Consider the following 17,195-nt stretch of genomic DNA (forward strand, 5'->3'; position numbering starts at 1 on the left):
ATTTATTGTTTGAAATATTATCTAAATGTGATTTCAAAGACATGAGTTTGACCTCACATAGTTAAAAAAAAAAAGGAGTTACCATGTATTTTTACCTTTGAAACTATTAAATCTCTTTTGAGACATCTCTGCAATATCATTTCAAAGATTTTTTCCCCTTTATTAAATTGTCTAGAGTCAGACTCAGTATAGGTTCTGCATTTTTTAATCACGAAATTAAGGAGTTTTTCTTTCATGTTGAGTTAGCCAAATCTATTTTATGAACTATACTTTTTCATTAAAACATTAAAAATAAAAATTAGGAAATTGCCTATTAGACAAACAAAAAAAAATATTTTCAGAAATGCATTACAAATTAAGGATGTTTATTTTTAGGATCTGCAGTTCACATTCATCATGTTAACAATACGCTATTAAATAACATCCAAGGACAGCTTTTCCTTCCTTATGTAGCAACTTACTGAAACTCAAAGTATCTAGTGCACCCTCTGTAAGCTTAGTGTTTCCTGTCTCCTCAAGTTCCACTTCATAGCACTGATATGCATGACAACTACCAAAAAGAACCTACACGACTAATACGCATTTGAGACTTGGACATTGTGTATTCATCCTTATAAAGGACTGTTGGCTTTATGCATGCCAGAAGTACTTCAGAACACACACCATGATGGCTTATGTCCTATATCAGCCTGTGGTATTCGAGGCTAGCCATTCACTTTTTTCCAAAAAAAAAAACAAAAAACAAAAAACAAAAAACCACCCAGAATCTACAAGTTTGGTTAAAAATAGCGCTTAAATAAATGCTTTTCTGAAGTAAAAAACAAAGCAATTTAAAATTTTGCTTTCATATTAAAATACAGTAAACCTACCTGAGACAGTTATCACAGTTCAGTAAACTATGTTTTCAACAAGGTTTAAGTGAATTCATTTAGTTTTGTAATTGTGGCAGGCTAAATGCACAGATAGAGTTGATTACTGCAATTCAGATAACAAGTGATGGCCTTAAGTTGTGCTCTCAACACTACAGAAGAACAACAGCACATAATGGCACATTTCTAAACATCCAAATCCCTAAAAATTTCTATGAATTCATACCCGATGGGTACATGAGTAGGGAAAACAGAGACCAGTAACAGTTCAAAAACAATCTCATGAATTAACTTTTATTGAAAGATATAAACATCTAGAAAAGTTCCTAAATCTGAATATCGTTTCTTGATTTTTTCCAGCCTTTCAAAATAACTGCTTTCAATCTATTTTCTTCTTCATTTATATTTGAAGATGTTACTTTAAAAGTTATTTTTTCCAATGACCAAACTAAACATTTTTCCTATGTGAATTTGGCCAGCTATTTATACAAAATCTCACATGTAATGCCAGCAAACTGTTTCAATTTTCAGTACTATATAACTTACATTTATTGTAGCATAGCTAGTAAAAATACTCCATTATTGACTATGTAAGTGAGGTAAATGACTTAATGTAGGGAAATATGAAAAAGATATTTATCTGTATCATTCAATGGAGCATATCAGAACATAAAAACAGATTTTTAGCAAACTCCTCAATGTTAATTCTATACTTCTTCTATGATGGTTGAACTAGCCTCATCTGTATCCAGGTTTTTTTTTAATTCATTTGCTTTTCCCTGTTCTAAACATAATATAGTTAAAAATAAAAAAAAAAAAGTAAATGATATCATAATAACAGTGCTGCCTAACTGTAATTTTAATTAGACTACAGAATGATTTCCTTAAATCCTGTGTCCACCCCCAGTTTTCTGTTAGCTTGTTTTATCAGGCAGAACTATAAGATTTCTTTTCTATTAAATACATTAACAAACTGACATATTGTCATCTGCCACCTATCTGTCCTTCCCCACTGCAGTGGAGTTACTGGAAGAAATTTTAGGTAACTAGAACATAAAAAAATACAAAAAAATACAAAAAAATATAAGAAGAAATTTGTATTTAAAAAAAATAATTGAGCATATGTATTCATGTAGTATATTTACCTTTTGCTTAACATTTAGCATATACTCTGAAAACTAATCCATGCCATATGTACAGTTCAATAATATAAAAATAGTATGTTTCTAGACAATTCCATTCTTTCCTTTAGGAATAAGGCTGCGCTTACATGAAAAAATTACTTCAAAACCACACTTCTGTCCTTAATCAGGCTCTGAAGTTAGAAGCAAGCATAGCACAGAGAACTAGAAGTTCCTAGTCACTGGGTTCTGTTCCTTCCTGGTATGGACAACTGTATTTTAAGTACTGACACTTATAAAGCCTTACCAACTACATTGAGAACTTTCTTGCCCTCAGGCTCCTTCTGAAAGGCATGGTATACTTTCACTTAATTTCCATCCAAAATCTGTCCATAGAGAATATACAGATGCCATTTTGTTTGTTTGTATTTTTTTTTTGTAACATTGGCCTGTCTTAAAAAGCTTTTATTCCTCTTTGAGATGTAAAATTGATGACTTGATGTAGAGAGCAATAGTAACCTCATTCAGTCCATATTTTTGTGAAAGCAAGTCTCCTGTTGGAAAATAGATTTTCTATGGTTGATCTTTGTAGCCATTCCCCCATGCACTTGTGATCGTATTGATATTCTGGAGGAAGTCTTAACAATGTTTCGTGGCTTCAGAGTTGATTAATATTTTCATATCTCTGTGTTGAAAATATTTTGCTTGAGATATAGCATTTTCCTGAATATATCAGAATGGTGGCACAAAGTCACCATAAGATTGCTCAGTACATTAACTATCTTCAGTACATTCCCATCTTTCTCTTCACAGTCACCTCCAACCAACAAACTCCAGCTTTACACAGAGATTCTTGCTATCATTCTCAACAGCATTATTCTGCACTATTAACTTCCATTGTGCCATCCAAATCTTTGTTTATTTTTCTAGGCTGAATCTGTATCATCAGCTAATTTCAATAGTATATTCCTAATTTTGAGCAAAGGTCAAAGCATTAAACAGGATCACCTCTGGCACTGATCTCTAAGCAACTCTAATCTCTCAGCCAGCTGCTAACTCTTCAGTATAACCCGTAAGGCAATTCCATTTGCCAGCTCACAACTCACTTCACAATTCCTCATTCAAACCCCATCTTCCTTGGTTCACTTAATAATTTTCATCATTATAGTGTATCAAATATTTTATTGGCATCTGACACACTGGATCTATTGTGTTTTTCCTGTCTGAGAAAGAACTTCATCAGTGGAGAATATCAGGTTAATTCTGAACAATAAACTGTTGATAAATGTGTGTTGCATTTTACTTTATCTTCTATTTACTTACTTCCAGGTATTTAATTATTCTTTTCTTCAAAAGCTTAGTACAATTATTAAAGTCAGATTTATAGCTGTATAGTGATTTGCATATCTCTTTCCATTTTTTAAATGTCATGAGGTTAACTGTCACCTAATAATATAAAAACAAGCTTCTCCCCACCCCCTACCCTCCCAGGCTGCAATATGACAGGTCAAAATTACAAAACAGATATTTATTATCTAATTAGGTTTGGTGCATTCTTAGTGCCCATTTACTCTGATATTCTAATTGCTATTCCTTCATTTCTGTTATATGATTCACTAGCACCTCAGTAATAACCAGTATAAATAGTTACCTTGCTTTACGCTGCAGTAGGAACCAAATTTAAATCTACAAATGGCAACTCTGACCTTCCAAGCAGGACGGCGAAAACTGTTACACTTTTCTTCTGTCCGTCCATATATACTTTCTACAAGGAATGCAAATGGTATGTCTGTGTCCTGAAGCATTAACATTTCCTGAAGCTTTTGCATTTTCTCAGAGATGCTATATACAAATATCTAGTACACCATTTAGCTCCCCAACCATAGACTGTTTAAGAGGAAAAACTGGGAACAAGATGCTCATGTAGTCTGCAAACACCATTTTTTCCCCCTAAGGCAACCAAACATTTTTGTTTTGGAGAAAGCAAGAACAAGCACTGGGACTGAAGAACCATCGCAAACCTTACTATTCTTCACTGACAGATGTAGATGTTTCCTTCCCTCCTCACCCTCCTTTACTTTCATTTCCTTTCCTGTTTCCCCTACACAGAATCTCCAGAATAAGTGCACAATACAGCTTGTGCATATACGTAAATTAAATATAAACACATTCTTTCTATAAAATAGGAACAACCAAAACAAGAAATACCACCAAGGGAAAGTGTTCAACTACTGAGTTACTCCTCCACCTGAGAGGAGGAAAGGAAGGAACTCACAACACAGCAGCGATATCTGGTACATGTTGCCCGCTACAGTACTGAAAAGAGCTCAAAACCTGCAGTGATAAAGACAGTGTAAGAACTTCTGTAGTGCAGAACAAAATGTTAGAAGTTTTTTGCAATGAAAGATAACAAAAAGAAACGGCGTTAAGTTTTTCTCAACATGAATTTTAATCTTTTCCTTCTCGTCATCAAACCCCTAACTAATCTTGCTCCTGTTCAGACCCCATCTCTCATTTCTGTGTGCCCTTCTCTCTCTCCCACATTCTTTTTGTTATGCTTTTTTGTTCATTCCTCTGCCTCGGAACTAACCAACTCATCAGTATGTTTCAAATAGTCTTACAGTATTTTTCCACTAATTGGCCTTTTTATTGCCTTCAAACAATTCTTTAAAACCCATATCACCATTTCTTGCATAGTTTCTTACCTAGATCCTTCAAAATGCATTATGCTATCCTTGTTAAGCGTGATTTTCTATCACTATATGCCTTGTATAAACATTCACATCCACACAAAGGCTAGAAAAATGTGTTTAAAATTTAACCCCTTTTTCTTGTACCAGCTTACCTGACTGCTCAAGAAAACGATGAGAGATTAGGTCTATAAAACAATGTTCAAGGAAAACACTTCCAAGAAGCAATAGATAATGCTTTCAAGGTAGCAGTCTGATTTTAAGTAGCTTACTTAAAAGACAAACTGTAAACTAGTAACAGAATCACAAAAAAATATTTTAAGTGTTTGCACATTTGCACTGAGTACCTTGTTAACGAGCAATAGAGCACATTCCACTAGGCACGTTAAAAGTAGTACTAAACAATAAGATAATCAAATTAAGGACACATTATTATTACAGAGTCTTACTGAATCAAGGTCAGACTTAAATTACCTCTTTCATACAGAGCCTCTGACTTTCAGAGTGCTCTAAATAAAACAGAAACAGCTGATCTAACCTTTAGGACTCTTTCTCACTTATATTACATAGCAAGTGTTTAATGTGACTTTAGGATTTCAGAAAAAGGATTTGCGTCTTATATGCAAGGCAGCACAAAGGACAGATGGGAGTGACTGTAAAACTCATTCAGGTTCACAGTAATTCCCAAACTAGTTTCATTTGCTACTGTCTTCTAATCTAATTGTGCACAGATGCATATAATTAATGATGGCAGAAGTAAACAATCCTTCCTGAACCAAAAAGGACCTATTCTTTTTTGTTACTTAGTGTAATACAAGGATTTCATATTTCTTTGATGGATATTATCAAATTTGTTCTGAGATCAAAATAAAATGCCTGGCGCTTTTAAAGACTGTGATTTACAAAGAGCAAATCAATATTAAAATATTCAGTGACATTTGGTTAAGCAAAGTTCCTTTAGGGCGTATTACTAGAAAAGGCTGCCAAAGTTTTTCACAGTGTTATCTCCAGACCAATAAGGTGCTATTCTAAGCTGTTTGCATTAAAATGATTAAAGAAGGACTAACATGTAAAGAAAAATTCAGAATTTAACTCAGTTGAATTAAGGAATCCTCTTATATTTATGCAGTTTTAATGCACGTACTATAATATAGATACTTATTCCTTTTTTTTTTTTTTCCCTGCTACTTTTAATTTCCATATCACTTCAGAAATTAACTTCTTAAAATGAAACTATGCTGGTCTGCTTTAGCAATCTCAGGAACTGGATAACCCATATTCCTGCATTGTTGCAGAAAAAATTCTTTTCTTGTTATGCATAACCTAGGATCTAGAATAGTCATGGCCAAATATCTACTTCTGCACAAACCAAACTGTTGCTACCATGGTTGAAGCAAAGCAGGGGAGGGTAAATCTACTGCAGCTACTAACAGAAGAGGTAATTTCCCAGTTGTAGTACCCTTCCTATCAATTCTTAGCAATTGCTTCATGTTAACAAAAGTAGAACAGCTCTGTGTGGAGCTGTGGCAGGAAAAATAAAAAAAAAAAAAAAAAAAGGTAAAAAAAAAGGAAAAAAAAAGGAGAAAATGTTCTATTAAACAGCACGTGCTATTCTCTGTTTCTGCTAAAGAGGGAATAAAAGATAAATTGTTTATAAATGGTCAATGGGCTACATCCAACCCACAAGTTGCAAATTGGACCATGCTGTGATAATCTTACAGAGCTAACGGAGAAAACCACAAACTTATAGATAAATAAATCAGGCTAGATAAAAAGCCAATTCCTGTTGCACAATATTTTAGCCACTAAGCTCAGGGCCAGGTCTTCAACTGTTGTAAATGAAAACATTTGCATCTGTCATAAATACTGTCTTATGCCTGTTAAACAGGTCAGAAAAAAAAGAATAAATTCTTATGAAAGGCCAGCTACAAAATACAATATATTAAAAATGGGTTTTTATTTAACTATTTATTTATTTATTTATTTATTTTTACTACTCTGTGAAAATCTTTTCCTGGTTAGTAACTAGGTAACTAGTAACTAGGTAACTAGGTAAGTATTTCTAGGGCATTAGAGAGCTACTCTGTAGACAATGTTTTTTGGACTGGTGTATTTGAGTTTCTTATTTAGACAATTATATAGAAGTGGAAGCTAGTCACTAACCTAAGCCAATACGGCACAATTCCACCCTCTTTGGGATAGCAGATATGTTAAGCACTCAGAATCCTTAGAATAATCTCTTGGTTTTTACTCATATGGTTCTGAAGAAATCTTCAAGCCTTCTTAAGTATTAACGTGATCAAAATTTGACTGGATTTGACTTTGTATTAATGTAACCATCTGTCTTATATGATTTCAGATACATAAGGAAGAACATACACAACTTGAGAATAAACCATAACACTGACTTTGTGATGTCTTGTTGATTATTTATTATTTCTGCACTGTACATCTTGAATCAAATACTACTCCTGAGATTTTATGACATCGACTTCACTTTATAATCCATGTTAAGCATTTGCAGAAAGTTTTTTCTGTAGAAGATGATAATTATCATCAAATCAGAGAATAATAGAATAGCCTGGTTTGGAAGGGACCTTAAAAGCACCTACTTCTAACCCCTCTGCCATGGGTAGGGATGTTACTCACTAGATCAGGTGGCCCAGTTCCCCTTCCAACCTGGCCTTGATCACCTCTAGGGATGGGGCAACCACAACTTCTCTGGACAAACTGTTCCAGTGTCTCACCACACTCTGAGCGAAGAATTTCTTCCTAACATCTAATCTAAACCTTTTCTCTTTTAGTTTTAAACTGTTCCCACTGCCTGTGTAAAAAGCCACTCTCAATCTTTTTTATAAGCCCACTTTAAGTACTGAAAAGTAACTATGAAGTCTCCCTGGAGCTTTCTTTTCTTTATGCTAAACATCCCCAGCTCTCTCAGCCTTCCTTCATAGGACATACTCCAACCCCCTGATAATTTTTTGGACCCTCCTCTGGACCAACTCTCACAGGTCCAAATCTCTCTTGTGCCGGGGGTCCTAAATCAGGATACAGTACTTCAGTTGGGGTCCCAAAAGAGTGGAGTGGAGGGGGATAATCATCTCCCTTGATCTGCTGGCCGCTCGTCTCTTGATGCAGCCCAGGATGCAGTTGACTTTCCGGGCCGTAAGTGTGCTGGCTTGTGTCAAGCTTTTTGTCTACCAGAACCCCCAAGTCTTTCTCTGCAGGGCTGCTATCAGTGAGTTCTTCTCCCAGTCTGTTTGCCCTGGATTACCCTGGCCCAAGTGCAACACCTTGCACTTGGACTTGTTGAACCTCATTAAGGTTCACATGGGCCCACTTATGTAGCTTGTCCAGGTCCTTTTGGATGGCATCCCTTCCTTCTGTTGTATTGCCTGCACCGCTCAGCTTGATGTCATCTGTAAACATGCTGAGGGTGCACTCGATCCCACTGTCTATGTCACTGATAAAGATATTAAACAGCACTAGTCCCAAGACAGACAGAGGGACACTCAGGGACACTCGTCACTGGCCTCCACTTGGACATGGAGCATACCGTAACTCTCCGGCTGCAGCCATCCAGCCACTTCCTTATCCACTGAATGGTCCACCCATATCTCTCCAATTTAGAGATAAGGGTGTCATGTAGGACTGTGTCAAAGGCTGTGCAGACATCCAGGTAGATGACATCGGTTAATCTTCCCTTCTCAACTGATGCAGTCACTCACTCATAGGCCATCAGATTGATCAGGCACGATTTGCCCTTGGTGAAGCCATGCTGGCTGTCCCAGATCACTTCCTTGTCTTGCATCTGCCGAGACATTGTTTCCATGGGGATCTGTTTCGTAATCTTCCCAGGCACAGAGGTGAGGCTTACCAGCCTGTAGTTTCCCTGGTCTTCCTTTCTACCCTTTTTAAAAATGGGAGTGATATTTTCCTTTCTTCCAGTCACTGGGGACTTCATCTGACTGCCAGAACTTTTCAAATATGATGGAGAGAGGCTTGGAAACTGCATCAGCCTGTTCCCTCAGTACCCTGGGACGCATGATATCGGGAGGGACTCTGCTCTCCCAGACTCTGCCAAGAGGTTTAAGGACTCGAGAGACATGAGAAGCCTGAAAGGCAGTGAAGACTGAGGCAAAGAAGTTGTTGAGTACCTACCTCAGCCTTCTCCATGTCTGTTGTTACCAGTTCTCCCTTCTCATTTATCAGAGCTGGTACACGCTCATTGGCCTTTTTTTTTTTTTTTTCCAGCCAATGTACCTACAGAATCCCTTCTTTTTATTTTTTGCATCCCTTGCCAAGCACAGTTTCATCAGTGCCTTGGCTGTCCTAATTCCATCCCTGTGTATCCAAACATCATCCTTGTACTCTTCCCAGACTACATGACCCTGCTTCCACTGCCTGTGCATTTCTTTCTCACACCTCAGTTTGACCAGCAGGTCCTTGCTCTGCCATGCTGGTTCCCAGCCTTCCCTGCTTGTTTCCTTACACATGGAGATGGAAAGCTCTTGCTCTCTAAGAAAAGTGTCCTAAAAGAGTTGCCAGCTCTGATCAGTTCCTCTGTGCCTAAGGACGGTTTCCCAGGGAATCTCATCCACTCATTCTTTAAAAAGCTGGAAGTGGAAACACCAAGTTGGGGGGAAGTGTCAATCTGCCAGAGGGTAGGAAGGCCCTGCAGAGGGATCTGGACAGGTTGGGTCAATGGGGTGAGGCCAATGGGATGAGGTTCAACATGGCTAAGTGCCGCGTCCTGCACTTGGGGCACAACAACCCCATGCAACGCTACAGGCTGGGGGCAGAGTGGCTGGAAAGTTGTGCAGAGGAAATGGATCTGGGGTTGTTGGTTGATGCTCACCTGAACATGAGCCAGCAGTGTACCCAGGTGGCCAAGAAGGCCAACGGCATCCTGGCTTGTATCAGGAATAGTGTAGCCAGCAGGACCAGGGAGGTGACCATCCCCCTGTACTCTGCTCTGGTGAGGCCGCGCCTCAAGTACTGTGTTCAGTTTTGGGCCCCTCACTACAAGATAGACATCAAGGCCCTGGAGCATGACCAGAGAAGGGCAACAAAGCTGGTGAAGGGTCTGGAACACAAGTTCTATGAGGAGTGACTGAGGGAACTGGGTTATTTAGTCTGGAGAAGAGGAGGCTTAGGGGAGACCTTATGGCTCTCTACATCTACCTGAAAGGAAGGTGTGGGGAGCTGGGAATTGGCCTCTTCTCACAGATAACTAGTGACAGGACTAGAGGGAATGGCCTCACATTCTGTCAGGGGAGGTTCAGGTTGGATATTAGGAGACATTTCTTCTCAGAAAAAGTAGTTAGGCATTGGAATGTGTTGCCCGGGGAGGTGGTGGAGTCACCGTCCCTGGGGGTGTTTAAGGAAAGGTTGGATATGGTGCTTAGGGACATGGTTTAGTGGGTGATATCGGTGGTAAGAGGATGGTTGCACTAGATGATCTGGAGGTCTTTTCCAACCTTAATGATTCTTGGATTCTATGATATTACCACCAGGAATCTGGCCACTTTCTTCACTTTCATAGATACAACCTTGAAGTTCCCCTGGAAAGTTAATTGATTTGGATGTAAAGCTAGGATAATTACTGATGTCTTCACAGAAACCATGTTCTCATATTAACATGTAGATCATAAAATTTTAATTCCAGTGAATAATTCTAATAACAATATGAACTGAAGAGTTTGCCCTGTGAGTGGCATAGAAAATGCTTTCTGCCTAAACACTGAAGGTTTTTCCCCTTCAAAACAAAAACACAGTCTTGGCAGTAAAGCAAAACACAAAGTCAATGCAATGAAATGAATATGAAATGGCAGTTAATGTTTCTGTGACATTTACTAATGACAACTGGTATAAATGCCAGTTTCCTTATTAAATCCCTAGCAGAACATGTAAGTCAAGGACGTTAATTTCTCCTGTCTTTGAGAGAAACCCAAGTTTTCCTTTATATATTGGCAGAGCAAAAAGAAACCTACTAAGACTTTTAGTTATCCCACTGTACCATAGTGGAATGGCTGAGGTCAGCATGCTTTTCATGCTGTGCATTCCCATAAACTCCTGGTTTGCTAAACATTGATAAGGAAACATAAATTAGGTTCTCTGAGTCATGAGTCGAAATTTGACTTAGATCTACCATGAATCAATCAGATGTAGATGACATTTACAGATGGTTTATTTATTTCACATGGAATGTTCTCCCTGAGCTGATCCATACACCCACAAAACTGAACGATGTATATAAATCATTCATTAGTGGTGAAGTAAAATGCATATTCACTTGTAACTCTCTTCCCTTTCTCCATGCACATCTCTTATCTTCTTAGTTTTTAAGACATTTGTATCAGAAAAAGGATGTTAATTTATATTTGCCCAGGGTTTATCACAGTGGTTTTTTCTCCCTCTTTTCATTGCAGTCATCAGGCACAACAACATAATAATAAACAGTGACACAGAAATGAATGATCTACACTTCACTATTCTCCAGATCATCATTGAGCATATTTATATCACTTGGTAAAGTCTACAAAATCTGCTTTTTCTCCTTTACCATGATGATTCTGCAATCTACCACAAGCAGCAGCATGCTCAACTAAAATTTCATGTATAAAACGTTAAGCGTATAGTTTCAACTGACTTATCCCTCTGTCCTTTGTGTGTGTCCTTAGTGCACAACCATATTTTATTCTTTTATAGAAGCCCTATAACATTTTTATAAATTGCAATATAATGAGTGTTCTACTCTACTTTTAAGACATCAAAAGCAAGGATGCTCCAATGAATTAGAAGCTGTGCTGCAGTGCAGTCACGACTCTGTGATAAATATACAAATACAATCCTCAACTCACAACCTATTATTCAACTAATTTTCAATTTGCTGAAAACAGATATGTACAGTAAGTAATAAACAACTCATTCATTACCTAAAACTTGTGCAATGAAGAGTTTTGAAGCCAGAAGGTTAGCTGCTGAAGCAATAAACAGGTGCAAGCACATGCACGTCTGTGCATGTGTGGTCACACACCTACATTTAATATGCATAAACATGCACAAACTCTTTTCTCCAAGAATGATGACAATTTCAAGCTTCTGAAAATGGGCAGTGTGTTCAATAAAAAAAATCATATTAAAAGCAAACCTGTTTTTAGGGGAAATAGAAAAATGAGAATACAACTTTTAGTAACATGTACTTGACTTTAAAAAAATTGTGATGGCATGATCCTGGTATGCTTAATTTTCATTACAAATAGCTCATTGCTGGGAAGCTATTATTCTACTTAAATAGCCTTGTGATTGCCCTATAGAAAAATTGATAGACTATCATTTGCTTGTAGTTTAGTAGCTTTTTTTTTTTTTTTCCCAAGCACTGCGATTTGGGCATTATAGTTCAGGCTCTGTCAGTATTTCAGTATATTATAAGCTTTGATTTCTCAAGGGTTTATATTTCAGTTATAAAAATTTACTCCAGAAATTCATCACACAAAGCATAAGACAGAAAGGAAATAGATAAATAGTAGCACACTGACAATACTTGTGAAACAGCTCATGCAACTAGCTTACAACTTAGTATTCCAGCAGAGTAAGGACAGACTGGTAGGCAGTGTTACAGGTTTTATTTTAAACAGAAGAGGAAAAAAAAAAGAAAAAAAAAGAAGAAAAAAAGGAAAAATCCCTATATAATATTTCTCTTTAGTTCTCCAGAGAGTTTGGCATGAAATTTTTGACATTTCCTTGAAATAGACTGTTCAGAGGCAAGGGACAGATTTGATTCATATTTCAACTTGAACAAATGTTGGAAAACATCTTGAAATCATTTGACATGTTCTAAATGAAGAGCATCCTTTTTCAGTTTAATTTTTTGTTGTTGTTGTTTTAAAACATAAATTAAAACATACTGTATGGATGACACTCTACCAAGCCAAGTAATAATATCTCTAATAAATGCCAACTCTCTATTTCAAATTGAAAGTATTTTCTGAGGGAGCAATGGGTTGTAGTGGTTGAGTGCTGCAATACTGAAGAAAATTTTTGAATGTATCTGTGCAGCTTTGATAGCTGCACTGATAGCTGAACTGGGAACAACAGGATAGCCTGAAAATCAACAGATATGCTATGGGAACAATCTAATCTTCTTGTGCACCAGAAACTTTATCTAGTAGATAATTATATGAGAGGGCAAAAAAAAAAAAGAGAGAGAGAGAAGAAAATAAAATGCTTAATGATTAGTTTAAACACTGTTGGGGGGAAAAAGAAAAAAAAAAGAAAAAAAAACTATTAGAAAAATAGAAATTGGAATGCTGCTCCATGCAGTACAATAAGGAAACGACACAGATCCCTAGAAGGATAGGAAAGAGATGAAATCCCACAACCTCAGCTGCCATTCTTCATGTTTTGCATATATGTTCGTGTAAGATTAGAACAGATAGTCAATGCACTAATGTAAATAATGTAAATAAGTTTCTCAAAAGTTATTCAGAGGCTGCACCTCAACAATAGATTGAATCAATCTACTTAGCCTTAACTGAAATCTGGGGTATCCCTGGAGAGGGACTTTAAGAGGATAGTTCTGCGGAGTAGTACAGAACACTCACTTCATAAACAGGGAAGGAGTATAAAGACAAATTTGCGGGATATCAGATTGGACTAACCTTTGGGACAGATTGTACTTTTGTAACATTGTTTAAAGCAGAGGAGAACGATAAAACTACAATGTGGGAAGAAGACATCCTCGCAAAGGCTACAACATACTTAAAACAGAAACTTCTGTACAAGTATTCAAGAGTACTAAAACTCTGAACAGGACTAACGCCAGTTGTACATATGGACCTATGAAATCAGTGTTCTGGCTAGCATGACACAGCAGAACCAATTTATTCCCATGTCAGGGAATGACATGGTTCTTGCATATCAGCACTGAAAAAGATCTATTTGTTTCTGTTTAATGTTATTTTATTTTATTTAACTGAAGGTGTTTTGACGGTTTCAATGCATATTTGTTAAGGCCTTCTGTTTACCTTTTATCTACAGATGTGGTGCCAACAGTTTTGATAATGAAATACTACAGAGTTAGCCCTGAAAACAAACATTTGTAATCAATTTATTACACTCCTTTATCAGAACAAGTTTGTGCTTTACGTTCAATATTTACAAGATAAAACATACCCAATTTCAAAGTACCAGTCACCACTTGCACAGGTATTATAAAGATGCTGTCTTATTTTTTTTACAGATTTTTGCAAGGTATGTGACAACACAAGTAGAATTAAACCACAAACCATCACTATTACTATTTCAATGCAATATTTGGTCATTTGCCTTCCAGTAGAAGAGTCTTCCTCAGTCTTTTGTTTACTATAAAACTAGCATTAAACAGAATGGATAACTGTTTTAGCTTCCTATCATTAAGCATATAGACTGTTCATTTCATTAATGGCTTTACTCACATCCATCCTTTCTTTTTCTCCTAAAATTTTGCTCTTCCTTCTTGCCCCTTAACTTTAGCTCAATGAAAACATGTTGATGATCCCTGCTGCTTCAGTTCCCTGCTCTACAAGAGATTGCGAAGAAATGTTGAAATGACATTTTTCTGTGGTCAAGTCTTTTCTTACAGAATGTTGTTGATATCTCAAGCTTTGTAGCACCTTCCTCCTTCATACAATCATAGGATATTCTATGAATCATAGAATCATAGGATAGAGTTGGAAGGGACCCACAGGAGTCCAACCCCTGGATACATAAAGGAGCACTCCAAAATCAAACCATGTGTTTGAGAGTGTTGTCCAAATGCTTCTTGAACTCTGGCAGGCTTGGTGCCATGACTGCTTCCCCGGGGAGCCTGTTCTATTGCCCGACCACCCTCTCAGTGAAGAACCTTTTCCTAATATCCATTCTGAACCTCCCCTAACACAGATTCATGCTGTTCCCCTGAATCCTAGGATGATCTGCTTGCATCTATGTGCAGCAGGTACTGTAGGAGTGATCAGTACAGGGAAAGGGCATCTCAGGTGTTCAGTCATGCCTTTGCTGAGCTCTAGTTATAAAATAATAAATATGGCAAGCTGTTATAAAAGGTCTCAATGACAGTAATCTCTGGTCAGGCTCAACAGGAATGTATAAATGATCCTTTCTTCCCACCTCACTTTCTCTGCCCTAATAACCATTAGAAAACTTAAGCCCTTATCATTTCCACTAGTACCTACAATATTTTGACTCTCTATTTTCAGTCTCATGCCTAGTTGTGCCCAAGACTTTTTTTTTTCCATTTTTTTTTCTCCTGATTTGACTTGATTTTGAGTCCTGATTTCAAAATATACTGTTCTATCCCATCCCCATTCTCCACTTTCTGAACACATACTCTTTTCTCCTGATCTCCTAGTTGGAGTCCTGGTCATCATTAACAATACTAGCAGTGAATTTAGCCAACTACTCTAGGTTTGCTATTACCATCAGATATACATCTCTTCTTTCTACCTTTTACTATTATGCATATTCCTGAGCAGACAAAGGAGTCTGAAATAATATGCTAAAATTCTTCGTGGGACCCAAAATTTTATTAGTGAGCATGGCACTGAACATTTGTATTTACCAGGTGTCCTCACATATGCATAATTTGCACATCTCCTTGCAGTGAAGGAACTAGTGAACAGCTGTATTACGTCTCACAGTGCTAATGCTCAGGATGTAGCCCAAGTACTAATGCTTTGCTGTAGCCAGAAGTATTTCTGGATTAAGGATAAGTCAAATTCTACAAATCAGCATTTACAGAAATTAAATGCTGTAAAAATGCTTTCCTGGTGAAATTAAACTAGGTTTTGTTGTTTATTTGAATTTGTCCAACAGTAATGAGACAGTAAAGCTTGATGTCTGATGTGAAATCCAGTCATTCTATAAAGTTTTGCTAAAACAGCATTTCTGAGATATGTACCCTCTAGTAGGTGCTTCCTGTTTTTGAAGAATCAAACCTACATTCAGCTCTGCAAAACAAAGCTGAGAAGGAAAATAAGGAAATGTTTTCTTTCTACAGAGACAACTCAGAAAATGGCCAATAGCAAAAGGAAACTGTCCAAGTTTGGAAGAAAGTATTTCTTAATCTGTTTCACTGTAGCAATTGCCCATGTTGGTGTTTCATGCTAACATATTTTTATTTGCTCTCCAGGGTTCTGGTATGAAGTATGGAAATCAAGGTCACACTGACTGATTGCACACTGTGGCATGGTTTAGCCATTCATTCTTAAGTAGAAAATTATGAAACAAATTATAATAAAAATGGCATCAGATGAATCAAGATTAGCTAAGTACTTAATTCTTAGACTTCATCAGACCCCAACTTTTGTGGATAGCTCTCCACTTTAGAAATCAGGGATTTGACCAAGCTATGTCAAACTCACTTAAGAAGAATTCATCGTACTTTAATTGAGCCAGTCTACAATGGATGCGAATTTTAAAGCTTCAATTTAGAAATACAGAAGTCTAAGATATTAATAACTAGATATTCTTATTTCACTAATCCTTTAAATGAAAATAATAAAGAATAATGAAAAGTGAAACAACTGTAAAAGTAGTTAACTATGTGTCTTTCTGTTCCAGTATATGAGATACCACATCAAACAATACTTAAAATACGCTAGGCTAGTCTAGGGTAGGACAGGATAGTTCAGCTGGACAGGAGCTTCAAAGATCATCAATTCCAACTGCCTGACCACTTCAAGGTTAAACAAAAGTTAAAGCATTTTATTAAGGGCATTATCCAAATGCCTTTTGAACACTGACAGGCATGGTACATCAACCATCTCTCTAGGAAGACTGTTCCAGTGTTTGACCACCCTCACAGTGAAGAAATTCTTCGTAATATCTAGTCTGAACCACCCCCAGTGCAGCTTTGTGCCCATCACTGGTTATGAGGGAGAAGAGATCAGCACCTCCCTCTCCATTTCTCCTCCTTAGGAAGGTGTAGAGGGCAATGATATCACATCAGCCTCTTCTTCTCCAAAATAGACAAGTCAATTACAATTTCAAACTATTATTAGTAGTACTCAGAATTAACATATCCTGATAACTTATAAGGTTTTCCTTATGACTATTTTATTTTATTTTATTTATTGCATAAAAATGGAAAGAATTTAAATTCTAATACTAGATGGTATTCTATAGTGAAGGATCGAAGTGTGACTTCCTTCAATCACAGTAGAACAACAACTGCTGTCAGACACATGCTGAGTTCCAGGTGTAAACACCCAAAGGAATCAGCAGAAAGGATTCACCTGGCAACCTAAGGCCAGTGCACAACTAAACTGAATAGATTATTATTATGAAAATTAAAGCACATTTTGAAGTTTAAGTCACAGTGCAAAAAGCAATGTTTTCCTTAAAGCAAATTAGAGTTTTGCATCAATGTTTACTGGTGACATGGACAGCCTGTAAAACTCAGGAGGCATACTTCTACTGCTGATTTATAAAGTTTATGATTTTATGCTTTATAAAGAATTAGAAGACAAAAAAAA

The 17,195-nt window shown here is 36.9% G+C and overlaps 1 protein-coding gene across 21 annotated transcripts in view; it reads right to left on the bottom strand.

Annotated features, from left to right (window-relative positions):
• Positions 1–17,195, bottom strand: part of CNTNAP2 (contactin associated protein 2) — a 1,160,459-nt gene that overhangs the window by 398,941 nt on the left and 744,323 nt on the right. The gene's annotated exons all lie outside the window — the stretch shown is intronic.

The sequence above is a fragment of the Anser brachyrhynchus genome (assembly GCF_964034855.1).
Source record: "Anser brachyrhynchus genome assembly, chromosome: 2".
Lineage (NCBI taxonomy): Eukaryota > Metazoa > Chordata > Aves > Anseriformes > Anatidae > Anser > Anser brachyrhynchus.